The sequence below is a fragment of the Protopterus annectens genome, chromosome 1.part1, assembly GCF_019279795.1.
Source record: "Protopterus annectens isolate FY-2018-M chromosome 1.part1, PAN1.0, whole genome shotgun sequence".
Lineage (NCBI taxonomy): Eukaryota > Metazoa > Chordata > Ceratodontiformes > Protopteridae > Protopterus > Protopterus annectens.
Genome location: NC_056726.1, coordinates 640155714 through 640180126, shown reverse-complemented (window position 1 = coordinate 640180126; position 24413 = coordinate 640155714).

The window sequence follows — 24413 nt, the reverse complement described above, 5'->3', positions numbered from 1 at the left end:
AAGAATGAAAGAAAGAAAGAAAGAAAAGAAAAAAACCTGAAAAACAAAGCAAAGAGGCTGACAGCAGGCCAACCTGCAAGCCTACAAAACAGCTGCAAAAAACACAGGTAATGTAAAGTACTACTATAATACTCTACATACTGTGAACCCTCCAGATGTGTTATTGGTCTGTATCTATGTATATGAAGATGTGCATAGGGAGGGGACATACTGAAACTGTCACTGAAGGCTCCACATACATATGTATGTGGGTAGGCACATAGCAATGTAGGTTGTGGCAATGTACAAGTAGGTTGTACAGTAAGGGGTGTTCAGCAGTACATTACTGTGTGTATACATATGTGGAACTAAAAAGGTATATATATATATATATATATATATATATATATATATATATATATATATATAAATTTTTTTGTATTATATATATATTATATATATATATATATATATATATATATATATATATAATTTTTTTGCATATGTGTATACATAGATAGAGGGGGATGTAAAAACATAGACATATATAGTTTCACAGGGGCATAGTTTAGTACTAGGCTATCTGCAGACAGTGTATAGAATAGATTTAGAAATTTCCTCTGTATCGTAGTGACACAGTGAAGGTCCACCTATATAATAGCATTAGTTTAGTGTGCCTCTGTCTAGTAGTGACACAGAAAAGATGGCTGCTGTAAACCTATGATCTCCCATCCACTTGTCAAGAATGCACATGAAGAGTGTCAGTGAGGCCCTTTTAACATGAACTGGGATCCTGTTCCACAGTATGGGAAGCCTCGTAGTGATGGATCTGTCCCTACAGTATGTCCTATTCATATGTGTGCTGAGGTTTAAACCCGAAACTGTCATGCTTCTGATGGATTTGGATTGTATGAGGTGGAACATGTCCATCACCCTTGGACAGGGCCCCTACATCAGGCACAGATCCCCCCTACTTAGGCAGTATGCTATGGAATAGAGCATGATTACTTAGTCTGGCAGCATATGACAGTTGGAGACCCTTGATCCTCCTGGTGATGTCCCGGGGTCCCCTAGCTGTTGCAAGTGCCAGGTGAGGTACATACCAAATGGGGCATAGTAAAATTGGGCCTGAAAAGGGGAGGAGTATGGGGGTACAATGCCCTTTTGTTGGATGTGAACCCCTTCATGATAAGGTGGGCAAGGAAAATCCAAACCACTTTGGCAATGGGGTGTCAAATGAGAGGTCATCATTGCACAGTGTCACCAGGTCCCCCAATTACTTTGTCTGTACTCTGGGTTATTGTCTATGTGATAATATGAAACCGCCCCCAAAAGGGTATGAGTATACCAGGCATGCAGTGTAAAGGCCATGACCCCGGGCACCAGTTTTTGGGTTTCCGTGAGGCCTGTCAGGGATTTTGTGTGGGTGCACTATGGCCCTAGTATGCAGCCATTTTTGAACATTGTCAGCCACTACCCTCCCATGCTTTCCACATCTGAGAATGTTTCCCAAAAGGAGCAGTCCCAGGAAAACCCAAATGTGACTGGCTCTGAGTCTGACATGGCACCAGTGAGTTGACAAAGGGTTTCTATCCGTTAGCTGGTTTGCAACCCATCATGTGACATATGGATTTACATTTCAGCTGTTGATCATGTCTATGAGGGCCAGAGTGGGGTATTGTGTCGAACCCAAGAAGTCCAGGTAGGCTGTATGGCCCCGCTGTCCCCAGCAATGGCTCTAGTGACTGATTTGAAAAGGTCAACCAGGTTCATAAGGCAGGATCTCCCCTCTACAAAGCCAAACCGGTGGGATCAAGTGTCTAAGTCCCCAATGTCTCTGTGTAGGGGTTTCCATAATGATCCTTTCCATAGTGTTGCAGACCAGGCTGGTTAAGCTTAGGGGGCGGTAGTTACCAGGGTCTGTAGAGGTCCCTCCTGTGGAGTGGGACTACTGTTGCTGTATGCCAGTTCCAGGTACATATGCTGAAAACTAGGGCTGAATAGCATGTAATGTGCATGTGTAGCTCCTCTTGCAGTTCACGTAGCAAACCTGCAATACCATTGGGTCCCATTGAGGGTGTGTTTTAAGCCCCCTGAGGGTGGTTCCCAGCTGGACATCTGAGATGACAGGAGGTTACAGTCAGCTGGGATAAGTAATTTCATGTGGGGTGAGGGGGGAGAAACCTGCACTGAACCTGTCTGCCAAAATGTTGGCATTATCTGTGTGTTCAGTGTAGCTTGTCACGTGAACTAACTGTGAACAAACTGGGGGCCCCACCCAGGTGTGTAACATAGCAAAAGGAAGGCCTTGTGGTTATCTGTAGTGACCATAGCGATGTCCTCTCATTGTTGGCCTTGCATTTTTTAAACGAAAAAGTATCTGTCTACTACTGCTGATCAGAGATGCCTTATCTATGGAAGTATGCTCGGGTGCAGTAGCTACCTTCTGTTGTTATACAATTTGTTCAATGCTGGGGTCCACCAGACAGGACGCCTGCCCTTGGTGGAGGGGGTCATGGTTTCAGTTGTGATTGCATGATCCATGCATTCTTGGAGATGTCAGAAGCATATGTGAAGGTGTCTGCATTGGGGGAAGTGGTTACACTGGCCCAGTGGGCATTAAGGATCCCAAACCCCTCAGTTATAACACATGTAAAGTCGGCATGTGAGAGGTTTCCCACTGTAGTCTTTTTGGGGGGGTGGGATATGTATATCCAGGGGGATTAGTCTGTGGTCAGATGTGACTGGTGAGGGGTATACTTCCAGTGTGTAGCACATTGTCCCCATGTTTGTGATGATCAGGTCTAGTATATTATCTCCTGTTGTGGGAGATTTTTCCATTTTATTGCATTTGACTTAGTGAATTCGGGAACCTTTGGGCTAGGGTGTTTGGGGTAGAATAATGCACCCAGTGTATGTTAGGGTAGTCACAGTATCCCAATATGGTGGTGTGTGGTGGGACATTCATATCCTCCAATGTCTACAGGAAGGCTGACTGTGGTCCCTGAGATTGGGAGGGTGGTCTGTAACATGCTACCAGTTGTATAGCGGGTTTTGTTGGTTTTTGCACCTGGATGGTCTGTGATGCTTCATGTGTTGCCACTAACCTGGGGGTGTGTGTGTCCCCATGAATATGGACACACCCTCCCTTTGTTTTGCCCCGAGTCCTGGGGCCAAAAGCATGAAAAGGGGTATAGCCTGGTCCCGCTGGTGTGCTCTCGGGAGCCTTGAACCAGGTTCTCACTTACTGCACAGACATCGAGATTGGTAGAATATTGAAGATATATGTAATACACACATACAAAAAGATATCTGTAGAGACTTATACAAAACAGATAGATCTGACTGACAACAGATATGTCTGTATATGACTATCTCCCCACTTTTGTCCCACCCCCACTCACACTCACCTTGTTCTCTCTCTCACTCTCTCACCCTCTCCCCCACATCTATATGTATATATCTACATTATATAAAATACATATATATATAAAAAATAAAACCAAACAGATAAAAATTTTAAAATATAAATATATATATATATATATATATATATATATATATAAAAAAAAGACTGTGTGAGGCACATGTGTGCAGATGTCTTGCTACAGGTGCCTGGTGTCACCGGCATTGAGTGAACACCAGTGTGGATACTGGAGTACCATACCCCATTCAAAAACACTGACACCACATATGTACATGCTTGCCCACCGCTGCATGTGTTGGGGGGAACAGGGTGAACAAGTGTACAATAGGCTCCACATCAATATACACAGTGGCACACTAGTCCTGTAATACCTGTACATGGAATGTGTCAGCGGGCATGGTGTGTCAGCTATGGACATGTAGGTCACTGTCCCCCTCCACACCCCACAATGCCCCACATGGTATGTCCCCCCATGACAGCTACAGATATGGTGAAGGACACAGACTTTGCAAGTAACTGTGTCAATGCACTCAAACACCACAGAGCCACACAGACTACCTCATAGAGGTTACCACTGCTGGATATACATATTTCCCACACCCATGACAGTTGTCTCCCAACCATGGTAACACCTCCAACACCCAAAAAACACAAATTACCTATGTCTGTCCCCTTGTCCCCAGTATAGAGCACATGGTGGAGGGGGACCCTACCCACAGATATGACATACCCTGTAGTAGACCACACAAAATTTAAAGGGCAAGGCTCCCCATGAGTAGATGTCAGACATACCCCTGCTGAATGTTATGCGATAGGTAATATGAAGGTCACCCTGTTTAACTGTTTGTAAGGAGCAGGTACGATCATAACACATGTGTCAAAAGGGGGCAGGGTAGCATAACAGTATGCTGTTAGGCCCAGGGCCAAAAGCCCCTACCTACCAAAGGACAAATGCACACCCATGAACACATTGCAAAGGAATATGTGGGGTGGAAATGTGCTAGTGACTGGGTGCATGTTGTGTACTGGTGTGATTGCTCACCATGACTGTCTGTCTGCCATGGTAGTGCGTGTCCTTAGTGTGAGGCCAGAGACAGGTGTGTGAGGTATTGGATCAACACATACTACATTGCCATATGTTGTGCTGTGTTACCCTGTATGTCACTGTGGTGTAAAAAGTAAGGGGGGCATTACCAGTGAAATATGTAACGTGCATTGTGGGGCAGGGGATAATTTTCCCCCATACAGTACCTTGATAAAAACCCCCCAGTGTGAGGTTGTGTATTGAAAACAGTGTGTTGACTGCTGCAGTATACTAGTCTGTTGTATGGAGTGTGCCAGGTACTGTTGCACAGTTGTCGGATGAGCACTGATACCCATGTACATGTGTATCCCCAATAGACAGACAGATGCTATATAGGGGCCTAAGTTATATCACTGCAGTCAAGTTTTTGTGTATTATGTGTCCCATAGTTTGCTGACAGATATTGCTGACATATTTCCTTCTCCTTTTCAGGGCCATGGTTCACCAGGGAACCCGTCTCTCTGCAGAGGAGAGGAGATACACCAGAGCCTGGTGGGGGATTTTGCTGTACTTTTCCCCCCACCAGCCAAACCAGCAGGAGAGGGCTGCACTGTGGCAAGACCTGGCCCCGGGGTAAATGGGCACACATAACCGGACATATGAGCAGGTACGCCATCACTGCAGTGATTTAATTAGTGTCCATGTCCCCGGGGATATCCACAGGCAGCAGCTTGCCACAGGGGGGGGGGTGGCTAGACATCCCCCTCACCAGACTGGAGGGACTACTCCGGGTGTTGTGGCTCCAGCACAGCAGCAACAAAAAAGCATACGTGTAATGATGGAGGCTGGAGCCACACAGAAACAGGACACAGAGGGGCAGGTAACATGCCATGTGTATAGTTGACCATTCTGTACACTGTTAGGTTATGCATGTGTGGGTGTGTCCTCGATTTGTAGCTGTAATCTTGGTAATTATTGTGCATTAGTGATAACCTAAATTTCTGCAGTACACCTGTGGAAGCTAACTGTTGCACTACTGAACTGTATCATGCCCACAGTACCAATTGCACAGTTGTGCGCACTGAGATAAATGTCTCTTTTTCAGGTCCCTCTGGTGTAACAGCAAGGCAGCCTATCCATGCTGGTGAGTGTGTAATACCATTACCTTCAATACTCTGTATACAAAAGTAATAATGGGCAAGGTAGTGCTATGTGTTTGATTGCAGGTGTGTTTTTTCTGGGGGTTGATATCTCATATACTGGGGGGCATGGGGCATGTGCGGCATGTGTGCATGTCCCCATGGGGCATGTGTGCATGTGTGCATGTCCCCATGGGGGCATGTGGGGGCATTGTGTACACATTGTAAAGTGTTTCCTGTCTTACCCCCACAGGTTCTGGTGCTGCTCTGGTGTCTGCAGCGGGGAACCTGAATCAGCTTGGGATAGTGATAATGATGATACCTGTGTAATGGCACAGGTAGGTGTGCCAGGGTCCTCATTGGTCAGCCAATTGACACTACACAGCTGTCGACCCCATCAATGCACAGTCATCCTGCCAATACATCCTTTGTCACCAATGTCCCTAGGTGATGGACAGGATACAGTGGGCATTGACCAGGGTAATGGGGTACCAGTGGCACATGCATCCCCACACTGCAGCCATGGCCAGGGCCTGACATGGTACCACACGGGAAGGTCCATGGGTTCTCGGGGAGCATCCTGGGCCACCTGTCAGAGGGCCCACAGAGGTCTTTCAACCCCAGCTATTTTTTGGGCTGTAATGCAGGCACAGTCACTATGGAACGGTACACCAGACGGGGTCTGAGGGAGCTGAGAGCATGCGCCCCCATGAGTGACAGTATGCGTGATGTTGCGCTGCCATCCACAACTTCACCGAGGTCATTGAAAGATTTTGGGGGGACACATTAGATCTGTTCCAAAACCCATATGTCCATGAGCCGGGGCAATGGTGGTTTGGGGCCCGGCGGGGCCGTATGCCAGCAACAGCAGCAGCTGGCAGCCGCCCCGGGGACAAAGGGGCCCCCACATAGTGCCAGCAGCAGCCCCAGCAATGCTGGGTCTGTGCTGTCATCGGCCCCCGGAGACCACGTGCATGGCCTGGACAGTCCCAACAGGGACCTGTCTCCAGTCAACAAACACCTGCTTCTTTACAGTACCCAGTCTGGCTTTACCTGATATGGTCCGTAGCACCCCCGCCAGGCACAGGTACCGGGGTCCCCAGACAGTGATCTGTATGACCTGGCAGGTACAGTCTGTGGCTGTCCACAAACACCTGTATATGGCAGCCATGAGGTGGGACTTTTGCATTCATACACACATGCAAAGTGATAACACCTAGGGCTACCCTACATGCCCCACACTGCATCAACATTGCCCCATCTTGTACTGCTGTCCCTCACCAACACACAACACAGACATGTCAATTGGTTGTATCAGTGGCAGACTCAGGCATACCCGGTACACACCCTGTGCATATGATGAAACTTTCCCCCCTCCTGCAAACTGTAAAATTGGTGCAGGAACAGGTTAACATGGTGCTGATGCACAGGGTGACTACATAGACAAAAATATTGTTACAACAGTACAGTGTAATGATAGCATTGTGGGTATATACCAGCATGCCTGATGCAGTTACAGTATGAATGTCATTGTATTGTTTTGTACACCCATAGTAATTACCACAGTGTTCTGTCTGCACATCTTTGCATACTGGTGGTGAGGCTTTAAGGGATGGCCACCTACATAGGTAGCCCGGGGGTAAAAAAACATATTATACTCAAATGGATGTCAACCTTTCATGCTGTCCAAACTCTGCAATGCAGATGTTTCAGGATGTTGATATCTGTGGCACACAAAAGGTTCAAGGCTCACAAGAGCACACTAGCACTACAAGGTCACACCTCATACCATGCATAACAGCCCCAAAAAACAGAACTAACTATGACAGGAGGGGGTGTCCATACATGTCAAGGATACTGTGGTGCCAGGACAGGTAGCATACATCATACTAAGTCTGGGAAATGCTGAGTGAGGGCTCAGTGTCTGTTATTTGACATGTGTATTATTAATATGAGCACTTTTTCAGGCCAGTTATTCAACATTACAAAGGTTTGGGCTATAACTTGTGGGGGTGCGGGTGGACCCAGCCCCCCTGACCCTGGGACTGGCTTAAGTGCCTGCATATATGCACTGTTAAAACTGGAAGTTTACACCTTGTTTGTTGTAGCATAGTCTACATACAGGCCTGCTGACTGTAGCTTTGTTTGTATGCATGTTTGCCTTTTTGTTCCTGAAACACTGATTCCACCTGCAGTGCAGATATACAGTGCCTCTGTGGATCCCTAGTGACATCTGTGTTGCTTACTGTACTGATGTCCATGTGTCACTTGGGAAAGTCACTGTTTGTCCTTTTCATGTAGGGCCCGTAACACATTGCATATGACTTACCTCACATTTGCTCAAGACAGCATTCAAAATGCCAGCACTAACAAATCAGGAGCACTACACCCTCACATAGTCACCTTGAGTACCTTGTTCCCCCTTGGCCCTATGTGTCGCTTAGTATGGGAGTCACAATGCTATGGTAGCATGTGCAAAGGTCACCTGTCGATCTACCCCAGGTCCAGTTGGTGAATCTGTGAGTCATGTGGCAATGTTACAGCTGCCCTGTACACAGACAACCCTCTCCCCTTTCCCCTACATGTACAACACGTGAGAGATGCAACCACATAGCCAAACTGGGGGGCTCTGTTTACACAGCACTGGCATTCCCTGTCAGGGGGGGGATACTACAGTGAATACAGTACCAGTCTCCCCCTAGACCTGCCATGACCACAATCCAAACACAGAAACACACAGGTACATTATTGGGCTCTCAGAATAGCATCCTGCCTGAGCAGCTGGCACCTGCAAAGCAGACACACAAAAACATTGCCAGAGCAGAGCACATGCAACACATAGCTCACAAAGCCTGTGTGCCAAACAGTTTAGGCCATACGGCCAGACAACACACCTGCTACAGTTGTATGGTACCTCTATTGTCATGTACACTGGTCCTGCTCCCAGGCTGAACAAGGTGATGGTCACGCTGAGCTGCCCCCGGGCACTATGATCCACCACATAACACAAGCAAAGGGGCACTCCAAGGCATGTAGAAGTATGACTCAGTCATTTTTTTCCAGTGTGTATGACCTCTGGCACCTCCCTGGACTACATGTTAGGGGACATAGAGGGGCTCTCTGAGCTTGTGGCACAGGCTGGTATGACCCCCTTTAGTAGCATCTCACCCCCACCATGAATGCTGCCACAATATGTAGACAGGATCATTTTTTGCAATTCGTATCTTTCAGGGCATCCAAAGGGGATCCAATGCCTGTCAGTGTGGATTACATGCTGGACAACATTGCTTTGCTTGGGACAGCTTGCACCTGTCACCCATGGGCCTTGTATATTGGCAGAGGCTGTTGCTACACACATAGTGCCTTTTATGCAAGGCTGACATTACATAGCCACCTACACAGGTATCACACGGGATGGACACTAATAGCAATGCTACTCAACAGCAGCAGGGAAACCCAAGATGCATGCAGTGGAAACTGTCCCAGCATGGGGTACAGCAATATCCCTGCAGTAACAGACTCCTGGTACAAGGCCCCAGGTGCACACCATCAGTGCCAGGTCATTCCTGATACCATTTTTCATCCCTAAAATGCACCAAAACAGAACAGGGGATGTATCCAAAGGCACCTCAGATAAAACCCCGGTTGGTGGCACTGCACAAAACATCAGAGCCCTCCATGTGCAACACACAGTGGGTTAGACTGCCTCAGGTTCATAGCCTGGCACACCACACTCCCAAACCCCGGAAACCCCCTTGGCCTTCCTGACAACACTGGGAATATGACGGTTTTAAAACACCCTTATATGGTTGTACTGCAACTACCCAAACATACAGTGTGAGCATTATTCTAGCTGCAAGACCCTATCTGAAGGGTTCTTATCATTCATTCCCTGCTTTTCTATGGAACAACTTGTTACCACTCCCACAAGTGGGGACAACATGCTGCACCTGTTCATCACCAACATTTGGGCTATATGCTCCAGACCCAGATCCCTCCCGGTGGGGTGACACCATCTACAACCCACACGTATAGTCACATACCACATGCAGCCCCGCACAGAACACCACAGTCATACAGTTGTCTTGCATATTCCCTGATTCACCTGAGGCATTCACATGGGAACTCGTTCACAGGTACATATTTTGGTGGCACACACATACATCATGTGTGCATTGACATTACTGATATAATGTAGCTGCAATATTCAACAACACACATGGACAAAATTTTACAAAATACCAGGGGGAAAAAAACCCTACCCTATGAACCCCTTTTGAGATAGTAGCAGAGTGCTAAGCATTTCAGGATTGCTTTTGCCTGCTGTACTTATAGGGGGATAAGATCATCAGTGTTTAGACAGTGAGGTATGCACATTTTTGTGTAGTAATATTGCCAAAAGGGGCATTTTTTTAAAACATGGAATTTCCCCCACACTGAGGACTTGCCGGATTTTAACCCCCACCTAACTATGTTATGACATTTTGAGAGACATTAGCAGAGTGTGCTATTTGCATTACTGGGGGGTTGCTTTCTCCCGCTGTACTTATAGGGTGCTGACATCATCAGTGTTTAGACAGTGGAATATGCAGCATGTGTTGTGTAGTAATAGTTGCCAAAAGGGCATTTTTCCCCAATTTAAAAACCCCCCAACACAGGCACTTGCAGGATTCAAACCCCCACCTAACTATGTTATGACACTTGTAAGAGGCGCGTGGCCTATTTGCATTACTGTAAATTTTTCTCCTGCTTTTATAGGGTGCTGACATCATCGGTGTTTAGACAGTGGAATATGCAGCATGTGTTGTGTAGTAAAAGTTGCCAAAAGGGGCATTTCTAACACATGGAATTGCACACACCACCCCCACACCTTGAGGGTTCAAACCCCCCCCTAACTATGTTACGACACAGAGACAATTAGCAGAGGGGTATTTGCATTACTGGGGGGTTTCTCCCGCTGTACTTATAGGGGGCTGACATCATCAGTGTTTAGACAGTGGAATATGCAGCATTTTTTAGTAATAGTTGCCAAAAGGGGCATTTCTCATACACATGGAATTGCCCCACTACTCCCCACACACAAAACACACACTGGGAACTTGCAGGATTCAAACCCCACCTAACTATGTTATGACATTTTGAGGCGCATTTGCGGGGGTTTTTTGTTATTGGGGGTTTTTCTCCCCGCTTTTTATAGGGTGCTGACATCATTATGGTTTTAAAAGGGTATGACATTTTTTGAATATTCCAAAGGGACATTTCACTAACTGGTTTTCACACCCCCTTTCCCCCAAAAAAAAAACACACTGGAAACCTTTGCCCCGGGAAAACAAACCCTACCCATGTTTACCTTTTAGATGCAAGACTTTCCATTATTTTTGGGGTTTTTTTTCCTGCTCCCCTTAAAAAATTGTTATGTGGGAATTTTATTATGGGGTAAAATTTTTTTACTCTGTTTTAAATTCCTTGGGGACGGGAGAGCTTTTTTGGGGGGTTCCTTTTCACAAAAAGGCCAAAGTGGCCTCTGAAATGTGGAAGGCCAAGGGGGCGCCCCTTCCCCTTTGGATGGCCCTTTTTGTCCCCTAACAAAGGGGCAGATTTCCCAGGGCCCCCATGTTTACCCGGCCCCCAATTTTTTGTTTTGTTGCCTCAAAATACTGTTTGGGGGGTCTTTTTCCATGCCCCCTTTTCTAATAAACAATGTGTCCCGGGGAGGGGTGTTTGCATAAGTTTTATCCCTCCCTTTCCCCTTAAAAAGTTTGTTGTAATTAGTGTACTGGGCAAATTTCCCGTTTTTTTGGGAGGTTTTTGTGTTAACACCTTTTTTTAAAGGAAAAGTGGCAACCGAAATGGTTTAAGGGGCCAAATTGTGAGAAAGCCCCGTTCGTTTGTATGGGCTTTCTTTATTTTCCAAAATTTTAAATTTTTTCCCAAAGTGTGGCGGAAAAAAAAGGCCCCTGTGCCTTTCCTTTGTTTGGATTTTGGCCCAAAACCCCATTTCTGGTGTTTGCCATCATATTCAATGTCGGTTTTTGGACATCAGGGTTGGGTTCCCCCCCTTCCCCCCCGTTTCTGAACCTCGGATTACGTCCTGAGGGTCCGGCCATGGGATTTTGTTTGATAAATTTTACTTCCCTTTTGGACCAAACAGTTGATTTTTGTTTAGTTTTCTGGGGGGCAAACCCTTTTACTGTGGTACCCGATTCGGTTTCAGGGGCCAAATGCCTTGTAATTTTATGGCCAAAACCCGGACGGGTTACCCAGGGCAGTATGGACCTTTTTGCATTTTTTTCAGGGAAATGGCACTTTACAGTTGCCCACCTTGGGGGGTTTTTTGTTTCCCAATTGTGGGGGGCAGGGGACAAACCCAAGGGGCCCTTGTACCAATTTTTAATGCTAGGTCGGGGAGGTTTTTCCTTCCCCAAAACCCCAAACTGGGGTTTCCTTCATATTATGGGGTTTTGGTTGTTTTTGTTAAACCCTACAAACAGGTTTTAATCCCGGGTACACCACCTTTTCCCCCAGGGCTCTTATTCCCCCTGGGTGACAGGGGCACCCAGGGAATTTTTTTGGATTCCCGTGTTTGGGGGTTTATTTATTTTATTTTTCTTTTGGGTTTGGACCAATTTTTTAGTGTCCTTTTAGGTTCTTGTGGGCAGCTGGAAGGGGCCCAATTCCCGTTTTACCTTGCCCAAATGTTTCCCGATTTTTAGGGTTGGGTCCATGGCTTATACATCAAGGAAGGTTTCCCCCAGCCAGGCCCGTTGGCCTGGGGTTTTAGCTGCCCTTTCTTTACTTTTGGGCCCCAAACATTTTGTTTACGGTTTGCAACCCTCCTTTTGGGGTTTTTTTGGTGGGGGCTTTCCGTTGCCCAGGGTTTGTATGGGGTTTTCAATCCCGAAGGGGGTTTGTAAAACCCCCAAAATTTTGGGGTTTTGATGGATGACTGGAAGGGGAATTGCCCTTAACCCCTTTTCCAAGCTGTGGTTTCCCTTCTTATTATGGGATATGGTATTTTTCTTTCCAATCAGAACGGGGGTTGGGGGGAATTTTCAGGATATTTTACACCCCTTTTGGGGTCCCCCCGGGTTCTTAACCCCCTTTTTGGGGACTTCCCGGGTTTAAAATATGTGGTAAATTTCTGGCCATTTTGTACTTGTTTCCAACCCCGGGGACCATTAACCCTTTCTTTCTTTAGCTTGTTTACATTGGGTGTGGGGGACCCTTGGGGGTTTTTATTGGTGCCCTTTTTTTTGGTTGGGTTGTTTCAAGGGGTTTTGGAAGGGTGGGGGTTTTGGGGGAGTTTTGTTTAAATCCCCGGGAAACCCGTTTAACCCGGTTTCCCCCATGGGGGCCTTTTTAACCTTTTTTTGACAAAATTTTTTCATCAAGGAAGGGGGGCCCCCGGACCCCCCGGGCCCTTTTTTGGGGGCCGGACCTGGTTTGGGTCTCCATTGGGAAGGGATTTTGCCCCCGGGAGGGGTTCTTTCCTTTGAAAGGGGGGTTTGAACCCATCTCCCCGCATTAAGGGGTTTTTTGTTAGGTGGTGGGGCTTATCTGGACTGGGAACTTTAGGGTATTGGGGATGGAAGGGGTTTAGCAATCCAATTTTCTTTTGTGATTTAAATTCCCCCCACTGGGTTGGTGGATTTGGGGTTTTTCCCTGGGGCAGACATTTGGGAGGACTGGCCCCTTTTAACAGGCCCACCCACTGGGTAGGGTTTTAATTGGGGTTTTGGTTTTTCCCCCTCGATTCCAAAGGGACCCTTTATCCTTTTATTTCTTTGGGGCCAAACCCCAGAAGGGGGGTTGAAGGGGGATAGTTTCAGTATCCATTAAAGGAATTTGGGGGGGACCCTGTTGCTTACACTCCTTTTTTTGGGGTTTCATTTCCTGGTTTGGAAGGTGTGTAATGCATTCCTTTCCCCTTTTCCCCTTCCCGTTTCTTTTAACAAAGGACCCCCTTGGGCCCTTATTTGTGTTTTGCCCTTTTTGGATTTTTTGGGACCTTTAACTCTGAATGTTTTGGGGCCGGCCCCTTCCTGGGTTTTTGGGGGGTTTGGGCTTGGTAAAATTTTGGGAAAGGAATTCCCCGGTTTGGGAGGCCTTTTTGGCCCAATTTTGGGGGTTTGGTTATTTTTGTAATTAGGTGCCAACCCCCTTGTATTTTCCCCTGGTTCCTTTAACAGGTTAGGAAACCCGGGGTAATTTTCCTTTGGCCTTTCCCAATTTTGTTTTCAAAACCCTATTCCCTTCTCCATCTGGGTTTGGGTTTGGGTTTTAGCACCCCGGAAAACTTTGGTTGGGTTCCCAAAATCCTTAATTTTTTCATATTTGGTGGGTTTTTTTCCAGATTACCAAGGCCCCCGTGGGGGGACCACCCTTTCCCCGACTTCAAGGCCGGTTTTGGTTTTTGGGGGGGCCACCCCACAGGTGGGGATTTTGTTTCCGGATGTCCAGCCCGGGTTAGGATTGTTCCCCTTCCAGCAATCCTAAATTATTGTAGATTTGTTTCTTTATGTGGGGGTCTGCTTTGGTTTTGGGGGGGTTTTGGTTTGGGCCCTGTTTCATTCTGGGTTGGACATTGGCCCTTTAAAACAGGCAAAACATCCCCCTGGTGTGCAGGGTTTCCTTTTGTTGGGTTTTTTCCCCTTCAGGGGCAGGATGTCCAAAGTTTGGACCCTTTATTGTTTGGGGGAGGGACATTTGGGGTTTTTTCTGACCTGGTTTTCATGGTTTTTTAAAGGGTAAGGGACATCCCGAAATGGGGCATAGGGTTTTTTCCCGGGATGGGCCCTTTATTTGGGGGAAGGTTTGGGGGCCGTTTTTCCCGGTAGCTTCCTGTGCACCCTTTTTGGGCAATTTTTAGCAAAACCTTCCTGGCCCCCTTTGGGCAATTGGGGGTACTGAAGGTTCCCCCAATTTTGTCCCAGGCCTGATTACCCCAAACAAATTATTACCATTCTTTTGTGGGGTGCCTTTTTGGTTTTGTTGGGGGAAACATTTCTGAAGGGGGTCTTTAGGAAGGCTGGCCCCGGGGTACCTTTGGGTTTATTGGGGGTCTGGGACAGGCTTTAAAATCCAGTTTGGGAACATGGTTTCTTCCCAGGGAAGCCACTTCTTTTTGCCCCGGGTAACCCAAACCCGGGGTGGGGGAACCCCTTTTTTAATGGGAGGGCCCACCCGTCAGGCCTGGGGTTTTGGGGCTGTGAGCATTATTTACCCCCTAAACCCCGGGGAGTATTTTGGGGGCTTTCTGGCCTTCCCAGGGTTTTGGGTTACAGAACACATTTACCCTTCTCCAGGCTGGGGGTTGGGGTTTGGTTTTCCCCCTCATTCAAGGGTTGGCTTTTGGAATTGGGTAGATTCTTAGGAAAATCCCCTTGGTTTTTACCCATGGGGTTTGGGGGGTTTGTGTTTAGGCTTCCTTTTTCCCGGCCAAAAAGTGGGGGTTCCGCCCCCTTTGGCCCCCTATCTCCAGCCATGTCCCCGGGGGGACCCTGGGTGGGCATCTTCTTGCTCCCATGTGGGTTTTCGGCCCGTTTCCCCCCGTCACCAAACCCCCAGCCAAAGTCTTTCCCTTTTTTCCCTTATAAATTGGCATCATGTTTTGGTTTAGGGGGAGTTTTTGGGGTTTTTATTTTGCTTTTCCCGTTTTGGGGTTCTTGGAAAAACATTGGGAATCTGTTTTAGGTTTGGGGCTGGGGGGGCTTTTTTCTGCCGGAATTTCCCTTTTTTAACACCCCCCTTACATTTTGAGACATTTTTCTGTTCCTTTTTCCCTGTTTCCCCAAGGGGAGCAGGAAGGGAAAAAAATTTCCCCCGGGTTCCACGAAAACCAGGTGAAATTTCTTTTTCGGGTTCCCGCCAAGGGCCCGGGCAACTTTAAAAACCCCCTTCTGCCTTTTCCCGGGGCACTCGGTTTTCCCCCTCCGAGCATGCCGCCTGGTGGCCGGAAATTTTGGGGGGGGCCCTGTTTTCCCGCCCCATGCTTTCCCGTTTCACCCTCTTTTTTGTAGATAGCACATACCAAAAATTTGGGGGCCAAAGAGTTTGATTTTTTTTTTGGCTTTCCCCGTGTGTCCCCCACCCAAACCGTTACTTTACCCAAACACACGGCTTCTATTTCATTACGTGTTTTTTCCTATTACCTTCCTTTCAAAGGTTGGTTCTAAAGGGGGGGATTACCCTGGCTTCCCCTGCTTCCCCCGCAACCCCCCTAAGGTGGCCATTTTTTTGGGTGTCCCCATTGGGAAATTCCTGGTTTCAAAACCCCGGGGCCCAAACCAATTTTGGGAAAATGGAGCCCCGGGGGGGCCGCAAAAACACCATTCCAAAAAAATTTTTTTCCCCCGGGGATCAACCCCGCCTGGCCCCTTTTGGAGGGGGGGCCCCTTCTTAAATTTGGGCCCTTTTTTTGGACGCTGGTCCTTTTTGTTTTTTTGCAAACTACCCCAGGGGTTTCCGGTAAATTTCTGGAAAAGATTTTTTTTGCCCGGCCAATTTCCTCACGGGCAATTTGGGGTATCATATCCCCGCTTGCCCCGAAGGTCCGGAACTGGTCCTTTTCCCCCGGAGGGGTGTTCCTGGATTATCCCCCATATCACCCTTTGGCTCCTGGAAGGACCTGTTGCCCCCTATTTTTTGGCCCCACATTCCCTTTGGTTTATGGGATGGGCGTTGGGTTTTGTGAGGGTTTCCCGAAAAAATTTGTTTAATTTTCTGAATTTAAAATTTTCCCCTTTCCGTTTTATTTTGGGGCCCCGGGTTGTCAATCTTCCCCCGCCCCTTTGTTGGGGTTTTTTGGCAGATTTATTGGTTAAAACCCTTACAAGTCTCCCAGTTTCCTTATGACAGTTTTTTTAATTTTTGCTTGGGGGTTTTTCTGATGGGCTTTTCGGGGTTTTAACCCCTCTGCTTTTTTTCTTTAGTGGCCCTTAGAGAAACATTTGGGAAAGGTTTGCAGGGTTGGGTTTTTTTGCGGGCTGGGGTTTATTTGGGTTTGCCTTTTAATTGTTTTTTCACCTGCTTTTTCCCCACAAAAATAAATTCCCCGGGTTAAAAACCTTACATTTCTTTCCCTTTTTCTTTTTCCTTGGGGGGACCCCTCCTAAAAAACATTTTTAAAATTGGTACCCGGCAACCTTTTCTTTTTCAAAAAAACTAGAAATCTTTTATTTTTAGTTAAAGAAAACCAAACATTTAAGTTTTAAAAGGGTTAAAATGTTAATTTGGGCCTTACACCCATTGTTTAATTTTCCCGCCCCGAATTTAAAAAGAAATGAAAAAAATTTGGGGTTTGGGGTAATTTAATTTTTGGTTTTCCCCCTTTTCTGTTGAACTTTTTCCCGCTTGGAATTTTGTTTCAAATTTCCACTTTGTTTTTCCTGGGCTTGGGGTTTCCCTTTTAAAATTTCCCCGGGGAAATTTTAAAAAAATTTACTCTTTTCCCCCCCTTTAAAAAATTTTAAAGGAAAAATCTTTCCCATTGCTTATTCAATTTTACCATTTAAAAAATTTCATAAGGGGCCCAATAATGGTTAAACTTCCCCAGGTTCCCAAACCCCTGACCCCGTTTTTGGGGGTTCCCCGAAAAATCCCCCTTTGGGGGGGGGGGGGGGGGGGGGGGGGGGGGGGGGGGGGGGGGGGGGGGGGGGGGGGGGGGGGGGGGGGGGGGGGGGGGGGGGGGGGGGGGGGGGGGGGGGGGGGGGGGGGGGGGGGGGGGGGGGGGGGGGGGGGTTTTTTTTTTTTTTTTTTTTTTTTTTTTTTTTTTTTTTTTTTTTTTTTTTTTTTTTTTTTTTTTTTTTTTTTTTTTTTTTTTTTTTTTTTTTTTTTTTTTTTTTTTTTTTTTTTTTTTTTTTTTTTTTTTTTTTTTTTTTTTTTTTTTTTTTTTTTTTTTTTTTTTTTTTTTTTTTTTTTTTTTTTTTTTTTTTTTTTTTTTTTTTTTTTTTTTTTTTTTTAAAATTCAAAAATTTAAAAACATTTACATGGGAAAAAAAAGGAAAAAAATTTCTTTTTCCATTTTTTTAAAAATTAAACAAACAATTTTTTCAAAAAAAATGCAAAAAAAAGGGAATTTTTAAAATTGGTTTCCCAACCCCCAAAAGTTTTTAAAATCTGACATGCTGACAGGTTGCTAGAAAGCATTTATGTTGATCAGCAGTGTTTTGCACTGAGGATGTTATCTGAAAAGGAAGTTGAATGTTGAATTCTCTAGAATTTAATATTTTTCTTTCACGTTTGCATTTTGTGCGGTGATTAGTCAGGTTAAATCCTCCTTGCACCTTTGTTACGTTTTCTGTTGCTATGATGGCTTAGTGGTTAACTACTGTGACTATAGTGTGCGAGGTCCTGAGTTTGAGCCTTATAGAGGCAGTTTATTTAATTCTGTGATAGCTTGGTGGTTAACTACCGTGACTATGGTGCTTAGGGTTCTGGGTTTGAGACCTGCATGGCTGCTTGTTTATATCTGAGATGGCTTAGTAGTAAATCACTTTGGCTATGGTGTGCAGGGTCCTGGGTTTGATCCTAGCAGAGGCTGCTTATTTGGGTTGGGAGGGTGGCCTAATGGTTAAGTTGTTTGCCTTATAAACACAAGGTGCAGGGTTTGAGTCTCACAAGGGATAATTGGCTAGGCTTAAAATTGCTTGCAAGGGCAGTTAGCTTAGTACTAATCTATGAATCTTATTTCACTTGTTGATGACATCTACAAAAAAAGCATTTAAAGTCTCAGGAGTGACTTGGTCAATGGTGCTTGTTGCTGATTTGACAAAACCTTAAACAATCATGAATATCTATTTATTTTCATGTTAAGAAAATCCATAACTATATAAGTTTTGAAGCTGTAACTGTGAATTGAGTGGCACAGTTACATCCTTCATGTGTTTAATTTTGCACTGAAAACAGTATATTTAAAACTGTATAACTGTATAAAATATATGTATCTGGGGTATTTTAATTTTGGGTTTGTACTTACTTTTTCATGAAATATGAATCTGTTTTTCCTGCAATCCATGCAAAAGAACTTCTTGTTAAAAGCAGGAATGCTACTGTATTTTCTTTAGTTTCTCTGGGACTATGGGATTACAGGTGAAAATCAACAGAAAGTGAAAGTTGTAAAACAATGTACCTTACTCCTACACTTACCTTCCTTGTGAATGAAATTAAAGGCAGCAATCTTTCCCCTATATGCTTATGTCAATTTTAGCACATTTAAATAAGTCATAAGAAAACTGAGATAATACTTGGCTTAAACTTGCTAGGATTCAAAGCATGACCAGTGCTCTGAAAAATGGGGCTGTTTTTCATTCAATAGCCAAAAACATGCATAATGAGGATATTCTTTCATATAAAATAGCAACAAACATACACAAAAAAATGCAAAAAAATGAATAAACTTGTAAAACCAACACAAACCAAAGCAAACTTCTTCAGAAGTAAAAAAAGTTACAATGCACATGACTTTTGAAAAACTAGTGGAAGTGACATTTTTACATCAGCAATCACAATCAATTAAACCCTCATAGCTGCTTAAAGCAGTATGTAAACGTAAATACATTTACCAAATTACACCTCCAAACTAAACACATATAAAATAGCACATTTAAATTTTCAAAATAATAAATAAATATATTCAGCTCTGATACAATTAAAATAATATATAAAATTAAACTAAACTACATAAACACTACATTTAATGAGGTTACACAATTCAATTGCCAAAGGGACAATAGGACCTAACCAAATCTAATCTTAAACAGATAACTTCACAGGTTTATAAAAAAGCAGAAAAGCAAGTATTACAATGGGTAATGCATTTATAATCAAATTCAGCACCATCATTCTCATCTGCCTAAACTTTTACGTTTAAGTATACAACTAATAGAACATGGAAATTTATAGGCATTTAATCTAACTTGCCATGCAAGTTCAAGTTCTTCCAAGTAGAGGGGAACTGGCTCACCCCACAACAGTTGATATGCTTGATCAATAGCCATATAAGTAAATTTGTGTCCATGGAAAAAATGGATATATGATATGTAGCCGTTTTTTTAATTTAACTTTAGATATTGCGTATTTGATGCTCATGCCCTATCGGGCCCTCACGGCTCTGTTTTTCCGATGTAGTATGCTGGGCAAAATTTACATCTTGCTAAGTACACAACATTTCTAGACTGGCAATTAAATTCACCTGTGGACCCGGATTAATTGTGAAGGAATGAAGGAACTGGTAACCTCAATATATTTGCATACACTACAGAATTAACATTTACATATGATATACTATGGCTAATGTGTATATAGAAGATAGGCACGTTGCACTTTATATATTTATACTAATGTTTATATGGTAGGTAGTTTTTAGTTATATTATGGTTCAAATTTTATGGAAATGTTGAATTGAGTGTATATATATTTATTTATCTATATAAAAGATAAATATAGAGGCACTAGGGTATGACAAGAGAGGTTGTTGTTAATATATTGCCATATAGCCAGTCAGGAATAAATACATGCACGATGCACTCTATTAGTTGGTATTATTATTATTAGTATATACGCATCTATGGCGTTATGCATATATATATATATTTTTGCCAATATGTATATAATATATAGGACATATTAAATTATTAAGCATTTAGGGTGACAGATATATTATAATGTAGCACCTATATATTAGATATCTTATATGTTTACGATAAATTGTTTACATATCTAATTATTTAATCTATAGGTAGGTGGGAATGAAAATATGCAATAGACTGAATATATGCATATATGCTGGTATTCATACACTATATGTAGATATATGTAGGATCTGTATGTTATATTGGATTGCTATATATATAGAGCTATAGATACCATGTATTCTAGTATCTAGGTACATATATATATTTATTCAGTTATTTATATAGGTAGTTATGACGTGTATATTTGTATATGTAGTTATGATATTTGATTATTATGAGGTAGCTAATAAGTCATCTAATATTAATGACTGGTAGAAATTTAGGAAGGCACTAAACTGTTTTTATTTCTAAATACATAGCTGAACAATGTCTGTTGTATATTGACAGATGTTTTTTGCTTACTATACTTTGTATTTTATTCTAGTTTATTTTTATTATCTTTCCATTTCTTTTTCTTTTTGGTTTATACTATACATTAACTGGTTCATAATATACCCAATTGTATATAGGGGTTTGTAACTTTAACATTTAGCCATGCTAGTCAAAAGAGATGGCTGTTTTCAATTAACATTTTAATTATTTTAATTGTTTCAATTAGATGAATGTTCACACTATAAAAACTGAGCTGCTACTATGTATTTTGAAATCTGATGAAGCGTATCTTGGATACGTGAAAGCGCTCATTTCACAATTTATATTTTTGGAATAAAGAAGGAGTTATTTTATCCAGAACTGAGTTTTGCCTTTGTGGAGATTGAACTGCAGTAGTCGTTGTGCTTGGTTCACTTGTGTTTTTTATCTACTTTTTTTTTTTCAGAGTGTAGGCTCCGTGATAGGGTGTATGAGCATCAATACGCAATATCTAAAGTTAAATTAGAAAACGCATTGGCTAAGCATATCCATTTTTTCCATGGACACAAATTTACTTATATGGCTATTGATCAAGCATGTCAACTGTTGTGGGGTGAGCCAGTTCCCCTTTACTTGGAAGAACTTGAACTTGCATGGCAAGTTAGATTAAATGCCTATAAATTTCCAGGTCTTAATGACCTGTGTTCTATCAGTTGTATACTTAAAAGTAAAAGCTTAGGCAGATGAGAATGATGGTGCTGAATTTGATTATAAATGCATTACCCATTGTAATACTTAGTTTTCTGCTTCCTTATAAACCTGTGAAGTTATCTGTTTAAGATTAGATTTTAAGTTAGGTCCTATTGTCCCTTTGGCAATTGAAAGCTTGTGTAACGGCCGTATTAAATGTAGTGTTTATGTAGTTTAGTTTAATTTTATATATTATTTTAATTGTATCAGAGTTGAATATATTTATTTATTATTTTGAAAATTTAAATGTGCTATTTTATATGTGTTTAGTTTGGAGGTGTAATTTGGTAAATGTATTTACGTTTACATACTGCTTTAAGCAGCTATGAGGGTTTAATTGATTATGATTGCTGATGTAAAAACGTCACTTCCACTGGTTTTTCAAAAGTCATGTGCATTGTAATTTTTTTACTTCTGAAGAAGTTTGTTTCGGTGCAAACGAAAAGCACTTTAAGTAATAAAGTACTTAGTAGAAGACTCACTTGCTGAACTGTGCTGTTTGTGTTGGTTGAACAAACATACACAAACAGACTAAAATAATAAATACAAAATAGAACAAAGAGAAATCCACAAAAATTAAAAACAGGAGCAATCTTCTAAATGCAATAATGTCCATAATGATTTGAGGTCAGCAATTCTAGGGAAATAATAAATCTGCAAGAGTGTAAGAGGCTGACTGCTGGTGGTGCCTTGTCATAAAATTTCCTTTATGTACTTTGTTAATTTGTGTTTTAAAATCGGCAAAGAAAACTGACTAATCAGGTTGCTAGCTATATCTGCATCAGAAAAATTATGTACCCAAGAAAAAGCTAGTGAAGGCCACCAACACCTCATGTTCAGTCACAGATTTCTTTCCACTGACAGGTTTCAAAATGTCTAAAGTAGCCATTATTTCTATCACCACTAATTTTAGCTTGAACTGGATGAGAACTCTGTAATCAATTTTCCAAAGCTTTGGTAAAAAGGACATATCTTCAAAAATGAAAAAAAAAGAGTCTAGAAATTAAAAAAATCTGATCACAGAAACCATAATCACAATGGTTCAAGTATGAAACCAATTAATTATTTAAACAATGTCATTTTTACATTACTTTCAAATATACCCATAATTCTCCCTATTTCTCATTTTTACATGGGGTTGGAGTATCACTGCAATTGTTACCACTTCTCTCTGTTCAGCTCCACTGCCCTACCTTTTTTAACAGTCATGCTCACCTTTCTAAGATTTTCCTTCATGCAGTCCATTAATTTCTCGAGTAGATATATTTGTCTCTTCTTGTCTTATTTCTGTCCTTCCCAAATCTTCTTTACCAAATTGACTTTTGCTTTTCTGCACTTGTCTGAGCCATCATAATCTGTTATCTGTTCTCCTTGACCTTCTTAGTAATTAGGGCAACTTTGGCTTCTGCTCTGACATCCTCATTTCCTCATCTGCCTCACAGTGTGCATCCTACTACCCATCTCAGGCACTTTATCACCATCACCTCAAGAGTCCGCAACAGCTATGTCTTCTCTGCCTAGGTTTCTGTGCCATACAGAAGCATTTGACACACCCCTATTTTGTACATTTTCCTTTTCGGCTTCTTTCACATTTATCGATTGCATATTCCCCCGGTCACTTTGTTCCAGGTGGCTGCAATACCTCTGATGCTATCTTTGACCCCCTCATTCAGATTTTCCTTCTATGAAGACATCTCCTCACCCACACCTCCCTGATCATTGAAGCCATTAATCTGTTTTCTTCTATTTCAGTTTCAAATTTCTTCTGATTTGCCCCAGTTTCTGTCATAACCACTGAATTTTCTTTACTCAGTTCCATCCTATGTGCCTTCGGTTATGCATTCCAGACCCCTAGCATTTGCTGGAGTTCCTGTTCAGAGTCTACCTATAGTGTCACAGCATCTTAATGCAGAATCTTTGTTGATCTGTCTCCTCTGACCTGTTTGCTGATGTAGTCAACCACCAGTACAAACAGCAATGAGCTCTGAGTTGAGCCATAATACACAGCAATTCTCACTGCAAAACCCCTCTGCGAGCCTGAACACAGTTCATAGTTTTGTCATTAGCTCAATGTACATAGTCTGCACTAACTCTACAATGTTTTTAGGACTGAAGACCATTGCAGGACTGACAAAATCAGCTTTCTTTAACCTTGTCATATATTTTCTCCAAGTCTAGGTGTGCTTTGAACTATAACATGTTACTTTAATAGTTTTAAGGGAATGTTTTATTTAAGTTTTATTGATAGTTTTTTGCTAATAATTGTTCATAAAATGTAGGGAAATTAATGTTGGTTCACTGAGATAGTGAGATATAGATGCATAATACATGCTCAGTTTATGAACTTCAATAACTGGAGTGTGCTAATTGATTTAAATATATTTCTGGTGGCTGAGTGCACACTTCCTGGATTAAGACCAGAGTCTGGAATAGCCAGATTAAGCACAAAGTACCCTAAGTACCATTCTAGGGTCCTGTGCTAGTTGAGGCTCTTACCAAGGTAGCCATCAATACTTCACTTGAGGTCCATATTTTTTTTTTTTAATTTATATGAAACCAGTTTTAATAAAAGTGCAGCTTCCCATTAAGTCAGTAAGAAAATTAATCGAGAAAGGAGATATCATGCTATTTATTAGCATGTTTTTTCACATCTCAAATCTACTGCTATGAATATGGTAACAGAACAAGGATAGCCAACCTGTGTTGTATTACTGTGCAGTTTAATCACCTATAGTTTATTATCTTTATCAGCAAATATTTGTGCTTTCCAGCAATTTCTAGTCGTATCATACTGGGAGAAAAATATTGACCTTTTGTGATGCTTTTCTCCTTACTAACTTGGAGGGAATCAATTAGATATGTGGACAGTGATAGCAATAATTATTGCCCATATCACAAAATAATCTAATATGTTATTTATTGATTCATTTCTACAGCAGTTGGTGTGGGGTAGGTGCCTTATTTAAGTTATGCATTATGGTGACAGTCTTTTCACCACTTCTCGGGATCTCACATCTCCATGATCAGTCACCAGAAACGGCTGCTAGTTT